The 18,724-nt window shown below is 50.0% G+C and overlaps 1 protein-coding gene across 1 annotated transcript in view; it reads right to left on the reverse strand.

Annotated features, from left to right (window-relative positions):
• SLC4A11 (solute carrier family 4 member 11) overlaps positions 1 to 18,724 on the reverse strand; it is a 1,871,484-nt gene that overhangs the window by 1,744,049 nt on the left and 108,711 nt on the right. The gene's annotated exons all lie outside the window — the stretch shown is intronic.

An 18,724-nucleotide genomic window follows, 5' to 3' on the forward strand; every position in this document is an offset into this window, starting at 1 on the left:
CCAGATCTGTTACTGGGTATGAATGTTCAGCATTCGGTCTATCATCTTTTTGTGTTTGTTTTGTGTTGCTAGAATCTGGCTGTGCACCAATACCTCAGGAGGACATTGAGGAGTATCTAGCCAATACAGTAGCTAATTCTGTGACCGGCACTCAAGCACAGTCTCTCAGACACTTGTTATCCACACATCATACCTTTGCCTCTCACATCACCAGAGTCTCCCACAGTGAGACACTAATATAGCACCTCATTCACAACTTCTGCTATTTCCAAGTGCTGTAAATGACAGACATTACTATTAACAGATTAAACAGTACTCAATTTACCCGCTTTAGTAGGATACAAGGCGGAGTTGGCCTTGCTGGATTTAAACGCGACCTTCAGGCACCTGCAGCTATAAATAACTAGCGTTAAATCACTGAGGCCACTTGAGAAATGCATTCTACACCTACATGCCCTCTACGGAATCTTACCCCTGCTGAAAATGATCACACATACTCTAGTAATGCTCATCTGCAGTATTGCCTACAGTGACATCATTTTAAAAAGAAATGTGTGCCAAGACCATGGCCAAGTTCTAAACAAGCATTGGCATAGTCAATAGGTCTCGCCTTTGGGACCTTATAAGTGTTTAACAGTTGATGTTGTTGCACCAAGGATATTGTGCTGCATAACTAAATACTTATAAGGTCCCAAAAGCGAGACCTAATGGCTATGCCTCAGCTGGTTTATGTGGTAAGGGAACAGCGCCATTGTGGGTGCCAACTGCATTGCAGAATCAAATGTGGAACGTTCACAACTAAACTAGATGATCGCTTGGAATCCCTAAAACGATCCGCTCTAAGAAATGTCTAAAAGGGGTCATTACCTAAGATTTGTATGAATGAACAAGAGTACAAAACAGTTGTCCTTCCTGATTTAGAACTCTGTACCTTGCAATAATTCGGTCTATGCTACTGCTTTAAATTTTCATTGACTCTTTCAGAGCCGAGACACCCCTCGCTTCACTATTTCTTCATGATCCTTAAATGGCATGGGCCAAATTGATGAATCTGTTTAGCGATCACAACCCTGGCAGAGCCCCACTCCAACTGCTTGTAAGTCCCCTTATATACAGGATGGTTTCTGACGTGTGCAACTCAGAAGAGGCTACAGACACTTTCTACAAGTTCTGTGATGAAGCATGCATTGCGTTGTGGCTGACCCGGAAGGTAGTGTATGTAAAGCTGGAGCCATGATGAGAGGTATCGGGCTGCAATGCTCGAGCTACCTTATGGAGGTATGCATGAAAGCCTATGTGCAAATCAATCAAATGGAGGACATGGTTGCAAACTCGTCCACCAGTTTTCACAAGACACGTCTCCTTGTACTACTCAATCAAATCATTTTCAATTCTTAACAAGTGACACCTGCCCAAGTTTGGTATAATTGGTCCTCGATTCCGAATGAGTAAATGAAAGAAAAACATCCCCCGAGTTCATACTCAGGCACTAGAAATAGCATTGTTAGATCGTCACCGTGGGACTGCCATTCTATAAATCATTATCAGTAGATAGAACTATTGTTATGTTACTTCGATAGTATCCATATTATTGATCGAATATGAATATTGTAATATTCAAGGCTGAAGGAGAATGGATTCCTCTCTTTATTTCATGAGGATACGTTTTAGAAATTTTAACTTCACAGGCGTAAGAGCTGTGAGCTAGACATTTGTGGCAGCTCCTAGAACAATGAGATTCTTTCTTCACAATTTCCTTGCTTTATGCATTACAAAATAAATGCCGGCCCCCTGAACTGGGAGGCAGGCCTTATGTGAAGTGTCATTGCTACCTGGAGACTCCACCACCGCTGACAACGGTCCACCCATAGCTGTACGGTCAGCCCATTGGGTATGCAACATGCACACCAGCTGGGGAGAGAGCAATAGTCCTACTTTAATTTCCATTGTAGTTCATGGAAAGAGAAGGAGGGCTGTGAATACACTAAAATGGTGAAGGATCACTGTATTGACTATCCTTCTAGTTCTACCTTCATTGAAATTAAAATACGGACTAATCTGCTGCCTCCTACTGCTTAGATGAGGACTGGGACTACGCAGGAAGTGACAGAGACCTGGCCACTGAATTAAGTATCGGTGTGGCCCACCTGCAGTCACTCTCACAAATGCTCCTCTAACATGACTAGCTCTCCTTTCTTAACAGTGGGATAGCAAGATGTTTGTAGTTGTCTTAGGACAAAGCATAAAAACTGATTTCATATTGGTTATATTAATGTTATGTTATGTTAATGTTTTTTATTGTGCGCTCAGCTACTCCAGCCAAGGAGGGTCCTGGCGCATAGACAAGGAGAAACATAACACAACAGGATGAAGAAAACTGAAAGGAACAGCTAGAACAGGAAAGTTTTTATTGCCTTCCGAAAGGTCATGAGGTCCTCCAGCAAACGGATGTCAACTGGAAGAGAATTCCAGGTTAGTGCAGCTTTTACGCTGAAGGAGCGGCCTCCCATTCGACTGAGCCTAAATCTAGGCACTACAGCCAAGGCCTGGCCTTGAGAGCGGAGGGCGCGAGCGGGGACATAGAAGGAAAGACAGCTGGACAAAATTTCGGGGCCTATACCTCTCAGGATCTTAAAGGTCAAGCAAAGGACCTTCAAAAGAATACGCTTCAAAGCCAGTGTAGGGAGCGAAGAACACTAGTCACCGGGCAAAATTTGGGCAGGCCGCCAATCGCTCTGGCCGCCGCATTTTGAACCCGTTGCAGGCGAGTAAGCTCAGCCTGGTTAGCCCCAACCAGAAGGGAGCTAGCGTAATCCAGGCGAGAGATGATAGTAGCCTGGATTACCAGCTGTCTGGTTGGGGCATCAAAAAATTTAAGCACAGGTCTTAAGCCTCTCAACAGGCCAAAGCAACAGGCTGCTGTTCTTTTGGTATGGCCTACAAAGGAAAGACCAGCGTCCAGCCAGAACCCCAGATTTTTCAACTCTGACACCGGGATCGGGGTAGGTCCCAGCTCTGGTGGCCACCATTGGTCACCCCACAACTCCACTCCCCTTCCGACAATCATTACCTCCGTTTTAGTGGCATTAAGCTGGAGACAGTTTCCCGTCAACCAGCTGGCCACAGCCTTCAGTCCGTCCTGGAACCTGGGGGCATCATGCTCCGCGTCCCCGCTGAGAGTAACCGCCAGCTGTGTTTCGTCGGCATATGAGACCAAAGTTAGGCCCCACTGCCTAGCGACATCAGCCAGCGGTCTCACGTAAAGATTAAACAACGTGGGGCTCAGCGAGGACCCCTGCGGAACCCCCATGGCCAGAGGCTGGAAGTTGGACTTGAAGGGGGGGATGGCAACACAGAAGGAACGATTGCCTAGGAAGGAGCGGAACCATTGCAGCGCCTGACCACCGATACCGATCTCCTCGAGCCGCTAAAGGAGGATGCTGTGAGATACCGTGTCGAAGGCGGCGCTGAGATCTAATTATATCAGCGCCGCCGTTTGACCAGCATCCAACCTCGCACGGAGATGTTCCACCATCACAAGAAGAGCGGTCTCCGTGCTGTGCCCAGCACGGAAGCCATTTTGTGTGGGGTCGAGGGCGTTGGTCCGGGCTAAATGTTCTGACAGGGCCAGATTGACATGAGCCTCTGTTATCTTTGCCGCCAGGGAAGCAGCGAAATGGGACGGTAACTCTCAGGCTTAGACGGGTCCAGGGAGGGTTTTTTGATGATCGGGGATACCACCGCCTGCTTCCACTTAGTTGGAACTACACCCGATTCCAGGGAAAGGTTGACGAGGGAACACACAACAGGGCGTCCCATAAAGGCCTGATCTCTGAAGAGAGCAGGTCTTACTGGATCAGATGGAGAACCAGATTTAACTTGCAGCGCAAGTTTGTCAAACCCATCCGAGGTGAGGGGGGGAAAAGAGAGCAGGGTAAACTGGTGAGGTATCCCATTGGAACTTCCCAGGTCGGTCCCTATGCTAGGGAATGTCCGATAGATGGCTTGGACTTTTCCCAAAAAGTAAGAAGCAAGGGATTCGCAATGGGAGATGGAGCTCACTGCCACAGGGGTCGTCCGCTTCGCCATGAGATCTTTCACGGCCTTGAAGATGGCCTTCGACGGGTTAGTGCTGTTTCGAAATTCTGCGGCATAAAATGCCGCTCGAGCTCGACAGATGGCTCGATGATAGAGCTTGACGGACGCGGCGTATGCAGCTTTTAAATCGGCCCCATACGTCTTCCGCCACACCCTCTCCGCCCGTCTACAGGCTCCCTTCAAGGCTCGTAAGGCGCCGTCGTACCAGGGACTCGACTCTCTGGTGTTGATTTTACACGATACTATGGGTATCAGAGTGTCCAGAGCCCTGGTGAGCCAAGAGCAGAAGAGGTCATACCCCTCTTCTACGCCACTCAATGGACTCAGCGGCTCCTCTGCCAGAAGACGATGGAAGTCTTCTAGCCTGAGTTTGTTCCAGAGCCTCCTGGGTACCCGTCTAGCTGATGGGGTAGGGGGGGTGACAGCTATGGGACAGAGAATGGACACCAGGGAATGGTCAGTCCAGTCTAGCGGAGAGATAGAAGTAATTTTGGTCTCCGGCAGGTTGGTAAAAAAGGGGTCAAGGATATGTCCCCCAATGTGGGTAGGCTGAGACACCAACTGGGATAGTTGAAAGGCTTCTAAGTCAGAGGAAATGCTGCGTACCGTCAGATTGGAAGGGGTGTCAAAATGTAGGTTCAGATCACCCATGATGGAGTAGTTGGCACAGTCAGTGACCAAAGTGCCAACAACGTCGGGGAAAGAATTTCTGAACACCACATCGCTGCCCGGCGGACGATACACAACCATCCCAGAGAGCGTAAACTCCGGACTAACAGAAATCTTAAAGGAAGCACTTTCACACCCTGCGATATTAAGGCCACTCCACACACAGGAGAAACTGGACCTAACTATAAGAGCTATACCCCCACCTCTAGAAGATCTATTCCAGGTGAACATAGAGTAGCCAGGGGGGCATGCTAAGTTAATGTCCCTGCTACCTTCCTCTATTGTATTGTTTACTGTAGCAGTGAGAAGAGATGAGCTTTCAGTATGCCAAGCCTCCCGAACCACGCGGGAAGTGCCCGAACAAGGACCTTCCCTCCAGCCAGTAAACAATACCGTTGTAAACATGGAGGGCGTCCCTGCAGGGACCCCGGGAGCGAGAGAGAGGAAGTAGGTCGAGCAGATCAGGGGGTGCTTGAGGCAGAATGAAGCGTTGCTGCTAGCCATTGTGAAACTGAGAGCAGGCATGGTGGGCTAAAAATAAAACCAGCACGACCAAGCTAATTAGAAGCAACAGATAGCCCCTGCGCGCAGCATCTTGCTCCCGGCAAGGTGGATGCCGCCACACGCACAAGTGTCTGAAAAGTGCAGACCGATTCCAAAAGGTCATCTCCTAGAGCAGCGCATGCGCGGTGCGCTAGGCCCGACCTAAAAAGGTTGACCCATTATACCATTGCTCCCCATCACACTTACCCTGAAGCTCGCAGGAAATGTGTCGCCTACATGGGTGTCATTCTGTAGCTTTAGAACTAAAAATGGTCAAATTCAAAATTCTATTTTCTTCTTAATGCTTTTTTTTTCCTTAACCTCTAGAAATGCGTGATGTCCTCCAAAACACCTAAGGTACGCCAACCAGAAAGAGCTCTCCGTTGACCAGGCGAGACTCTAATGTTTTGGTGACAATCCTATGTGCAGAAGGTTAATTCTAGAACTTTTCCTGTTGAAGGGGACTTGAAGGTTCAGGAAGGCCCTAAAACATACTTGCCACCATAGTCTTTGGGAGTGCACCTCGACTGACTGATACAGGATCTAACAAGTTGCTGCTTGTGCAAGCTAGAACGTCTACTGCTACTCTGCATCCTTATTATCATTTGCACAATGTGCTTTGAAGATGCCTCTAGGTAGTGTCCGCGCTATATAAAAAAAACACAACAAATACAATAAATATCCACCACAGTATTAACTTCCTAGAACTGACACCTATGTGAGCCGGATCCAATGGAGAACACCCCAAAACTAGGATTGAAAATAGCTGTTAAGAGCAAACAATACCACCAACTTGGGTTTCTATAAACAACTACTTTTCTGTAAGCATCATAATGAAAGAAGAAAAGTGAGTGCCCCTTGTTTCTGACACCAAAACTATCAACCCGTTCATGCCTAATCTTCAAATGAGGCTACTTTTTGTTTTATATAAGTACGTTCTTTACCAGCGTATTCATAAGCAAAAAAAAAAAGTGTAATGTAATTATCCAATTTAACAAATATCACAAATATTTGTTTCAGCGTGATCATTTAAACTAGAGACTCCAGTCAACAGCAAAACAATATTGCCTTAATTGCAAAACAGGCTCCATGCAGTACCCACAATGCACACAAGGAAAGAGCTGCAGTTTATAAAGCACACATTGGCAGGGGGGGCAGGGGGAGGTACAACTGTTACTTACTAGCCAGACCAGTCCTAAAAAAATCTTTAATAAACTGTACCAAATTGCCATCAGTAGTTTTAATAGTTTCTGCCAAGGTAGTCACTATTCAGAAGAAATGCCCAAGTGAGACATTTCATGACATACAGTTCATCATCACCCTCAGATTTGAGGATTATGGGCTAGGATGAGGGCAGAAAGTAGAATGTACATAAATTAATCAGGGATGTTAGAGCATTATTCAATTTCTATTTATTCCTCTGCCTTCCTGATCCAGAGACAGGGATAGCAAGAGCACTCCAGGGCTACCAAAGGCAACCCATTGGGAAAAGCTGCAGTCACTGGAAGCCCTTAACCAATGCCCATTCCGCTTCTGTTCAGTAATAGCTGGAGCAGAGTTCACAATGCAGAACAAGTACATCCTCAGGAATACTTTCAAGAAAGCTCAAAGAGGGGTTAAATGGTAAATAGAAGGACTGCGTAAAAGGCTTTGGAACACTGGGGTCGCAAAATGAGAATTCAACAGCTGCAAGAAGAAGAACAGCTGGAACGATGCGGCTATAAGTTGGGAGGTGGGCCTACTAATCGCTCTGGCATTTGTTAAAAAAAAAACACACTCTGACCATAAAGATGGGAGGGTCAAGTGTTGTATACAAGTTCCATCACTCACCCACGCAGAGAAAATAACATAGGAAGTGCCCTGCTGGTACTTTGTGGAGAGGCAGATAGTGTTTTTCATAAGCATATCCTAATACAAAACACTAACAAAACACAAGTACTCATCATGGGCCCGAACTTAGACGCCTGGAATGACATTTAGTGGCCCCCCCGCCCTCAGTAGCCAGCTGTTAGAACCGGCTGTCTCTAGTTGGCAGAGGTATACACTTCTGACAAATAGGGACACACCTTTTCTAGTCAGGGCAAGGGGATCACACCCTTTGATAACCCCTGCTCACCCCCTTGGTAGCTTGGCAGAGCAGAACAGGCTTATCTCAGAGGCTGTGTGTTAAGCATTTATGACCACATACAGTAATAAAGTGAAGGCACTACAAATGGACACGACACAGTAGTATTATAAAAATAGGTATTTTTATATAAGGCTTAGCACAAGACCAAATAACGACAAAAATGTACACAATCTTAATAAATACTCTGGGAAGGGAATAACGATTCAAGGTAGTTTCTTCTTTAGCACAAAGTCTTTAGTATCAAAGTAAATCTTCTTCTTGGCAATACAGTTCTTAGCAACAGGGTAACCCCCACGGGGGCTACACGACGTCGAGGCAAAGTTAATCCAAAGGTTTGGCGTTGACCGCGAGGAGCGCTACGTCGAGCCCGGAGTCACACGGAGCCCCAACAACACAGTACCTTTAGGAAAATGAAGCACACGATGATCAGTGGCGTCGAGCAATCCAGCGTCGCGTCTTGTCGATCAGGCCTCAGCAGGCGTCGTCGTTGATGATGCGGTTGCACAGAGTGAGCAGCGCTCACGGCGTCGAGAGGGCGCACAGTTGATGCGATCAGCAGCGGTGAAGACACGAGGTCCTCTGGAGCTAGAGCCGTACTCCCACTCACTGGCGTTGCTGCTGGCGTCGGTCGGGCCCGGCGGCCGGTCGTCGAGGAAGCGGGACACTGGGGCCGTTACCCACTGCGTCGGGCTGGATTCGGCGACGTCCGTCGGCGTCGAGTTTGCTGACTCTTTCAGAGGTGCTGGATTCACAGGTTCCAGCAAATAGCACTTTAAGCAGATGAAGTCCTTTAGCCCTGTGACTTCGGCAGGAGACTGGCACTCTTCCAGTCCTTGGAGATTTTCTTAGCAAGCGTGAGAGTACACACACAGTTCCTCTCTCCTGGTTCCTCGGCAAAAATAAAGAAGCACTGCAGGATTCCCCCCAGCAAACAGCACACTGGCAGAAGGGGTAGGCAAGTCCTCAGATCAGCAGGCCTCTTGTCCTTGGTTACAGGGTTCCTTGTCAGAAGTGATCTAAATTCTTGGTTCAGGGGTCCTTCTCTTATACCCCTTTCCGGCTTTGATCCCTTTGTCCATGCAGGGGATTTCCCAACATCCTGGGTCTGTTGTGGGCGGGGCCAGGCAGACGCACCTGGCCTATTCACTGAGCAGGGCTGGGTCCTCAGACGCCCCGCAGGAGGTGGAGCCAGCATTGACACTGGCAGGAGCAGAGCTATCGGCCTCCTGGCAGGAGGTGGGGCTAGGATCGTCCATGGCAGGCACAGAGCCATCAGCCGCTTGGCAGGAGGTGGAGCCAGCATTGTATCAGGCAGGGCAGGCTATCAGCAACTACTCTCCCCCTACTCTCAACGCAAATGTCCCACTCATCCCACACTGACTCATCCAGACCTGTGGAGCCACCCAGCTCCTGTCACACACACGCAAGACCAGCAGAAACCAGATATGGTTAGACAAGAAAATAGACACTTTCTAAAAGTGCTATTTTCGAACCCAGAGTCCAAAAACCATCCACACCAACGGATGCGTAATTAAACCCCGAGCTCAGGGATACCAAACTCGACATTGCACCATGCTCCCCGAGCCAGCTAGGATCATAGCATTAATAATCCCGGCAGCCCATTCTAACTAATGGAGAGCAGGCTACCTCGCAATAGTGAAGAACGAAGATGGCAGTAATTCACTATTCGGACATGCCAACTTGGTCAGGCGTGTCCTACCTTATACTTCCAATGCACCCTGCCCGCGGGCCTACCATAGGGGTGACTAACATGAAGTCAAGGGAAGGTTTGAGGGGCTGGCAAGTAGGTATACTTGCGCAGCCTGCGTGACAGCACTAGGCTGCACGTGGGTCTCGCAATGACCGACCCGTAGACATTCTTTTACGCGGCCGCTCCTGTGGGTGGCACAACACGTGCTGCAAGCCCACGAGCGGCATTTGTATTTACAAGCCCTGGCACTCCTGGTGCACGAGACTAGGGACTGACAGTAAACCAAATAAGCCAAACATGGATACAATCGATACATCAATTTAACATAGGGAGCACTTGCGCTGTGGCACTGATCAGCAGTGGCACGGCGCCCAAAGCATATACCAGCAAAACATAGAAAAACAGTGGAGGCAAACAGAAAAAATGGAGGAGAGACTCAAGCCAATGATGTCAGGTCTAACACGTGTCCCCTCCAGCTGAAATGTGGGGAGAACTACCCTTGACCTAGGGAGGGTATGCAACGGTTACCACGCATTTTTTACAACACGGTACCGTTAGCACGCTACTTTTACCACGCAGGTCGTTACAACGAAATGCACTGGGGGGCGCTCCAGGATAGTAAATACTTTAATTTATTTTCCAACTCCTTTCCCTAGAGTCCACGGGGACTGGAGTTGGAATAGTAAATTAAATAATTTACTATCCAGCGCCCCTCCACGCAAGTCGTTGTAACGACTTGCGTGGTAAAAGTAGCGTGGTAACGGTACGCGTTGTAAAAGTATGCGTGGTACCGTCATACATCCCCTGGGGAGTCCTCATCACTAAGGCTGAAAAATCTGGACAGACCATCAGCATTGGCGTGATCTGTACCAGGGCGGTGTTCCACCGTAAAGTCCATCCCCTGTAGAGAAATGGACCACCTCAACAGTTTCGGATTCTCACCCCTCATCTGCATCAACCATCTGAGGGGCCTGTGGTCTGTCTGAACCCGGAAGTGAGTCCCAAACAGGTAGGGTCTTAGCTTCTTCAGCGCCCAGACCACAGCAAATGCTTCTCTCTCTATCGCACTCCACCTCGTTTCCCTGGGAAGTAACCTCCTACTGATGAAGGCTACAGGTAAGTCTCGGCCCTCTTCATTCACCTGAGCTAGAACAGCCCCCACGCCATGCTCTGAAGCGTCCGTCTGGACAATAAATTCTTTTGAAAAGTCGGGTGCCTGGAGTATAGGTGCTGTGCACATTGCAGTTTTCAGGGTGTCGAAGGTCGTTTGACAGGCATCAGTCCAGATCACGTTTCGTGGCTGCTTCCTGGAAGTCAGCGAAGTCAAGGGGTGCACAATGTTACCGTAATCCTTGACAAACCTCCTGTAATAACCCGTGAGTCCTAAGAAGGCTCTCACCTGAGTTTGGGTTTTGGGCGGCGCCCAAGCCAGGATGGTATCAATCTTGGGTTGCAGGGGGGCAACCTTGCCGCTCCCTACTTGGTGCCCCAAGTACACCACCGAACCCTGCCCAATCTGGCACTTACTGGCTTTGATTGTGAGGCCTGCTCCGCGCAGGGCCAACAACACTTCCTGGAGGTGGTGCAAGTGTTCCTCCCAGCTGGCGCTGAACACTGCGATGTCGTCCAGGTAGGCGGCACTGAAACCCTCCAGTCCAGCCAAGACCTGGTTGACCAACCTCTGGAAGGTGGCAGGGGCATTCTTCATCCCAAAGTGCATCACCCGGAACTGGTATAGACCATCTGGTGTGGAGAATGCTGACCTCTCTTTTGCCCCATCGGTTAAAGCGATCTGCCAGTACCCAGACGTCAAATCAAACGTACTAAGGTACCGGGCAGCCCCCAACCGATCGATGAGCTCATCAGTTCTGGGGATGGGGTGCGCGTCAGTCTTCGTGACCGAATTGAGCCCTCGGTAGTCCACACAGAACCGAAGTTCCGGTGAAGCACCAGGCGCTGCAGCCTTCGGGACCAAGACCACTGGGCTGGCCCAAGGACTGCAAGAGGACTCAACCACCCCTAACGCAAACATTTTGGAGACCTCCTCCTTAATGTAAGCTCGGACCTTGTCAGTCACCCTGTAAGCCTTGTGCTTCACAGGAGGGCTGTCTCCGGTGTCAACGTCATGGACACACCAATGAGTGACACCCGGAACCAAGGAAAACAGATCCGGGAATTGTCCCAACAGTTGGCGACAATCCTGTTTCTGCTCAAGGGTCAGTGTGTCAGAGAGGACCACACCATCCACTGACCCATCTTGCTCTTTAGCACATAGGAGGTCAGGAAGAGGCTCACTCTCCTCCTCCATTCCAGCATCTGTAGCTAGGAGCATGCCCACTTCGGACTTCTCTAAGTGGGGCTTCAAACGGTTGACATGCAGGCCCCGCAAGGGGTTCCTGGGACATCGCTCTTCTCCACAACCTTAAACGGTCCAGTCCACCTGTCCTTGAGCGCACAAGGTTCCACAGGGGACATGACCCACACTTCCTGACCAGGCTGAAACTCTACCAGAGTGGCATTCTGGTCGTACCATCGCTTCATCTCCTCCTGGCTGGCCTCCAGATTTGCCTGAGCAAGTTCTCTGAAGCGCCAAGTCTGGTTCCGAAAGGCCAGCATGTAGCTGTATACATCCTGGGGAGGTTTCCTGGGAGATCGCTCCCAGCCTTCCTTGACCAGACTCAAAGGCCCTCTTACCGTGTGACCGTATAAGAGCTCAAAGGGGCTGAACCCTAGAGACTTCTGAGGCACCTCACGGTAAGCAAACAACAGGCATGGCAAGAGGACGTCCCATTTCCGCCTCATTGGTACTTCGAGACCCATGATAATGCCTTTCAGGGTCCGATTGAATCTCTCAACCAGCCCATTTCCTTGAGGGTGGTAAGGAGTGGTGAACTTGTAGGTTACCCCACACTCCTTCCACAGAGACTTCATATAGTTCGAAATGAAGTTGGTGCCCCGGTCTGACACCACCTCTCTGGGGAACCCCATCCGGGAGAAAACACCCATCAGTGCCCGTCCCACCACGGGGGCCGTCACTGTTCTGAGAGGGATGGCTTCCGGGTACCGTGTGGCATGGTCCACCAAGACCAGGATGAACCTGTTGCCCAGGGCTGTCTTGGGGTCCAGGGGCCCAACAATGTCAATACCCACCCGGTCAAAGGGGGTACTGACCACCGGAAAAGGTTGGAGGGGAGCCTTCTGCTTCCTTCCGCTTTTCCCACTTGCCTGGCAAGTGTGACAAGTCTTGCAATGGATGTCTACATCCCTACGCATCTGAGGCCAATAAAAATGGGTGACAAGCCTGTCATAGGTCTTGTCCTGCCCCAGATGTCCAGCTAACAGAACGTCATGAGCCAAACCCAGTAGGAAGGCTCTGAAGCGCTGGGGTACAACCCCAACCACACGGGCTGACCCAGGCTCAGCAGCCTTAGGCTCGCTATACAGGACGTCGTTCTCCCAGTACACAAAATGTGACCCTGACTGATCACCTGAGGCTTGGGCTGAGGCCTGCTGCCTCATGCCCACAAGAGAAGGGCACTCCTTCTGTTCTGCACAGAATTCCTCCCTGGAGGGACCACCATCCTGCTGCCAGTGGGTCAGCTCGGGCAGGTCTCCCAGTTCGGCAATTTGTTCCCCTGTGGGCTCCAGGGCATCCCCCTCAGGGTCTACCTCCTCCTGGACCACGGGAACTACGGGGGCCGGTTTCCCGCGCCTCCTGCCTCTTCTCTTCACAGCTGGGTCCTGGGCCGTACTTTCAGGCTCCGGGACCCCATCAACACCCTTACTCGCTGTCATCGATCGAGTGGTTGCACACACCCACTCTGGCACACCCAACATTTTCAAGTGCGCCTCTCTATCCACCTTAGCCCAAGGGGAGTCTTCTAAATCATTGCCCAGGAGACAATCGACAGGCATGGCGGGCCTCACAGCAACCTGAAGAGTACCTGAAACTCCCCCCCCCCCCCATTCAAAGGAAACCTGAGCTACCTCACACTCTTTCTGGGAGTTGTCGGCAGCTATCACGCGCTAGAATGCGTGGGGAACCACCTGCTCTCTGGACACTAAGTGACACTTGACAGCTGTCACACTCGCTCCGGTGTCTGAGAGCGTCCACTCTATGGCCATTAATGGTCACCCACTGCCTATATTTACTAGTGTTACTAGGCAGAGGGGGTGGAGGGACCATTTGCATGTCTCCTAGCGAGACCAGGGACATCTCTGCGGGACCCCTCCCACCATGGACAACCATCTCCTCCCCTCCCAGGGCTACACTCGCCAACTGACGGGGGGTGCACACGGCGGTGCATTCGAATCCTTTTTGGGACACTGGGGGTCATAAAACCGGTGTCCCACCTGCCCACAACCGTAGCAGGTTAAGGGGCCCCTATGAACAGGTTTACCCGTCTGGGCCCCTGGCTTCTTCTCAGGGGGAGGCTGGGAACCTTTCCCTTGGTTCCCTTGGGGATTACTTTGGGGCCCTTTCTGAGACTCCTTCTGTTTACCCTTGTCCCCCCCACTCTTCTGCTGGGGACCCTGCCCACCTTTAGCTGAGTCTCCCACTGGACCCTTGTGGACCCTGGTACTGACCCAGCGGTCCGCCTCCTCAGCAAGTTTTCTAGGGTTAGATATCTTGCTATCAATCAGGTGCTGGCGCCGCTCTGGAAAACAGTTATTAGACAAATGCTCCCAAGCAAACAAATCGTAAAGAGCTTCATAACTTTCCACTTTGCTGCCCTTCACCCAACCATCCATGGCTCTGCAAAAATAAGACACATATTCAACACACGTCGTACCAGGCAACTTCTTACATTCTCTAAAAGCTTGTCTGTACTTCTCGGGGGTTAGGCCATACCGCAACAGTAAAGCATCTTTCATATGAGTATACGACATCCTATCCTCAACAGGCATGTCCAACAGGGTATCTCTCCCCTCATTCACAAAGCGACCCCACAACCCTGCTCCCCAATTCTTCTCAGGGACCTGGTGGGCCAACAATGCTAACTCATATGCTTTAAACCACTGACCAATATCTTCGTTCCTATGATAATCTTTTATCACATCTTTGGGAAAGTAAAACTTACTTTCTGCAGGCCCAGATGGGATGCTGCCACCAGAGGGATTCAATTCTAACTTCTTAGCCTGGATGTCCAACTCCCTCAACTTGGTATCACGCTCCAAAGCTAACTTCTCCCTTTCAAAATCTAACCTTTTGGTCTCCAAATCAGCTTCTCTTCTACCTCTTGCATTTTCTAACTCCAACTGCCCATTTATCTTTAGCCTTGCCATTTCCATGTTGTATGCACGCTCCTTCGCCCTTTCTTCTCGTTCTTCAGGGGAAAGACCTTTGGAGGAAACACTGCTTCCGGGAGAGGACTCAGGCCCATTCACTGGCGCCTCCTCTTCCCCTTCCACTGGCGGTACCACCACCGGATCAGTGGGATTTCTGGATTCCAACCAGGCCTCCAAAGCTTTGAGATATTCCTCCTTCAATGTGATGACTTTGGTAGGAACTTTAAACTCCTTGCAGAAGGATTTCAGTTTCTTCAAGCCGTAGTCATTTATCTTCGCTCTGTCGAATTCCTCCTCAACAACAACGGGGTAGTGACTCCGGTGTCACTCATGGTCAAAACTGGCAGTGTTCAAAAAATCAAGCTTCAGAAAAGCGGAGAACCAAAAATAGGATCCTTCCCAATTAGATTGTGACTGCGCTATGGTCTGCTTTCACTATGTAGCGCACACTAATCACTGCACATGGGTTATAAATGCAAGGTCCAAATCCTCACCGCTGCATCCAATGTTAGAACCGGCTGTCTCTAGTTGGCAGAGGTATACACTTCTGACAAATAGGGACACACCTTTTCTAGTCAGGGCAAGGGGATCACACCCTTTGATAACCCCTGCTCACCCCCTTGGTAGCTTGGCAGAGCAGAACAGGCTTATCTCAGAGGCTGTGTGTTAAGCATTTATGACCACATACAGTAATAAAGTGAAGGCACTACAAATGGACACGACACAGTAGTATTATAAAAATAGGTATTTTTATATAAGGCTTAGCACAAGACCAAATAACGACAAAAATGTACACAATCTTAATAAATACTCTGGGAAGGGAATAACTATTAAAGGTAGTTTCTTCTTTAGCACAAAGTCTTTAGTATCAAAGTAAATCTTCTTCTTGGCAATACAGTTCTTAGCAACAGGGTAACCCCCACGGGGGCTACACGACGTCGAGGCAAAGTTAATCCAAAGGTTTGGCGTCGACCGCGAGGAGCGCTACGTCGAGCCCGGAGTCACACGGAGCCCCAACAACACAGTACCTTTAGGAAAATGAAGCACACGATGATCAGTGGCGTCGAGCAATCCGGCGTCGCGTCTTGTCGATCAGGCCTCAGCAGGCGTCGTCGTTGATGATGCGGTTGCACAGAGTGAGCAGCGCTCACGGCGTCGAGAGGGCGCACAGTTGATGCGATCAGCAGCGGTGCAGACACGAGGTCCTCTGGAGCTAGAGCCGTACTCCCACTCACTGGCGTTGCTGCTGGCGTCGGTCGGGCCCGGCGGCCGGTCGTCGAGGAAGCGGGACACTGGGGCCGTTACCCACTGCGTCGGGCTGGATTCGGCGGCGTCCGTCGGCGTCGAGTTTGCTGACTCTTTCAGAGGTGCTGGATTCACAGGTTCCAGCAAATAGCACTTTAAGCAGATGAAGTCCTTTAGCCCTGTGACTTCGGCAGGAGACTGGCACTCTTCCAGTCCTTGGAGATTTTCTTAGCAAGCGTGAGAGTACACACACAGTTCCTCTCTCCTGGTTCCTCGGCAAAAATAAAGAAGCACTGCAGGATTCCCCCAACAACAGCACTCTGGCAGAAGGGGTAGGCAAGTCCTTGGATCAGCAGGCCTCTTGTCCTTGGTTACAGGGTTCCTTGTCAGAAGTGATCTAAATTCTTGGTTCAGGGGTCCTTCTCTTATACCCCTTTTCGGCTTTGATCCCTTTGTCCATGCAGGGGATTTCCCAACATCCTGGGTCTGTTGTGGGTGGAGCCAGGCAGAAGCACCTGGCCTATTCACTGAGCAGGGCTGGGTCCTCAGACGCCCCGCAGGAGGTGGAGCCAGCATTGACACTGGCAGGAGCAGAGCTATCGGCCTCCTGGCAGGAGGTGGGGCTAGGATCGTCCATGGCAGGCACAGAGCCATCAGCCGCTTGGCAGGAGGTGGAGCCAGCATTGTATCAGGCAGGGCAGGCTATCAGCAACTACTCTCCCCCTACTCTCAACGCAAATGTCCCACTCATCCCACACTGACTCACTCAGACCTCTGGAGCCACCCAGCTCCTGTCACAAACACGCAAGACCAGCAGAAACCAGATATGGTTAGACAAGAAAATAGACACTTTCTAAAAGTGCTATTTTCGAACCCAGAGTCCAAAAACCATCCACACCAACAGATGCGTAATTAAACCCCGAGCTCAGGGATACCAAACTCGACATTGCACCATGCTCCCCGAGCCAGCTAGGATCATAGCATTAATAATCCTGGCGGCCCATTCTAACTAATGGAGAGCAGGCTACCTCGCAATAGTGAAGAACGAAGATGGCGGTAATTCACTATTAGGACATGCCAACTTGGTCAGGCGTGTCCTACCTTATACTTCCAATGCACCCTGCCCGCGGGCCTACCATAGGGGTGACTAACATGAAGTCAAGGGAAGGTTTGAGGGGCTGGCAAGTAGGTATACTTGCGCAGCCTGCGTGACAGCACTAGGCTGCACGTGGGTCTCGCAATGACCGACCCGTAGACATTCTTTTACGCGGCCGCTCCTGTGGGTGGCACAACACGTGCTGCAAGCCCACGAGCGGCATTTGTATTTACAAGCCCTGGCACTCCTGGTGCACGAGACTAGGGACTGACAGTAAACCAAATAAGCCAAACATGGATACAATCGATACATCAATTTAACATAGGGAGCACTTGCGCTGTGGCACTGATTAGCAGTGGCACGGCGCCCAAAGCATATACCAGCAAAACATCGAAAAACAGTGGAGGCAAACAGAAAAAATGGAGGAGAGACTCAAGCCAATGATGTCAGGTCTAACACCCGCCAACCCCCATGGACCACGCACGCAACCTGTGAACCATCCTGGACTCTGAGCTCAAAATGGACCGCCAGATCAACTTCGTCGTCTTCTCCTGCATCCAGAGCCTCCGCCTCCTACGTAAGACCTTCAAATGGATCCCTATTGAACACAGAAAGACCGTCACTCACGCCCTGGTCACCAGCAGACTCGACTACGGCAACGCACACTTCGCAGGAACATAAACCTCACTAGCAAGGTACAGAAAATCCAGAACGTAGCTTCAAGACTGGTCCTCAACCTGCCAAGACACTGCCACATCTCCCAGCACCTGCGCACGCTCAACTGGCTCCCCATTAAGGCTAGAGTCTCCTTCAAGACGCTTACTCATGCACACAAGGCCCTCGACGACAACGGACCAGCATACCTGAACAGGTGACTCAAATTCAACGCACCCCAAAGGACCCTACGATCAGCCCAGCTCTCCTACACCTGGTGGCCAGAGCCTGGAACGCCCTTCTGCTCCACCTCAGACAGACCACATCACCCCATCTCTCCGCAAGAATCCTCAAAACCTGGTTCTTTGACAGACCCCCTCCTTGATGGACTGGAACCTGCACCCCCGTCCCCCAGTGCCTTGAGACCCTTACGGGCGAGTAGTTGCGCTTAAAAGCCCATGATTGATTGATTGGTGGACTAAAACCTGAGCAAATAACATGAAGGAGGGGGTGGTGGGCAATAGGAGGTAGAGAAATGGGCTCAGAGAAAATTGGAGGAAAATGAGGACAAAGGTGATGTTCAGTGCAGATAACAAAACGGTTTGTAGAGCAATCAATCTAATTGAGATTCTGGTCCAAGTAAAAGTTTGGCTGCCGGGTACTCCATCATCCTTTACAAGCAATTTAGGATAGAATGCACTTGTACCAAGGCGTACAGGAGATATGTTACATTTTTGACAGAGCACCCATTAACTGAACTCTAAATCAGACCCTTTGCCAGCATTGCTCTACTGGAAGGAGTGTCTTCCTCCATGAAATACCAGATATGATCTGCAATGTTTCTATTTTTTTTGCAGCGCATATGTGGGGCCTGAAGAACGTTGCGTTCTGTTGTACTAGGCCGTCTTTGTAGGGTCACCCCCAAACCTTTGTGTTCACCTCACCTGTTTACTAAACCATTTTTTTCTGGCTTTTAGGACTGTGCTCTTTACCCCTGCTACCCAGCTCTAGAGCACTCGTGCATTCTTTCAAACATCATGCAATTGGCGAACACCCGATTGGTACATTTGATTTACTTGCAAGTCCCTCATATGTAGTACCAGGAAGAAATATCATGTTTGGACTCCAATCAATTGAACTTTAAAATCTTCTCTATTGGTAAACTTGGAATTTAGATTACAACTTTGAAAATGGCACTTTTAGAAAGGATTGAGAAACCAACGGAGTCAGGCCCTTAAGGACAGGTAGGTAGCCTGGACCCTCTCTGAATAAGCAAAAACATGAAGTGCTT

This window comes from Lissotriton vulgaris, chromosome 3_2, assembly GCF_964263255.1.
Source record: "Lissotriton vulgaris chromosome 3_2, aLisVul1.2, whole genome shotgun sequence".
Classification (NCBI taxonomy): domain Eukaryota; kingdom Metazoa; phylum Chordata; class Amphibia; order Caudata; family Salamandridae; genus Lissotriton; species Lissotriton vulgaris.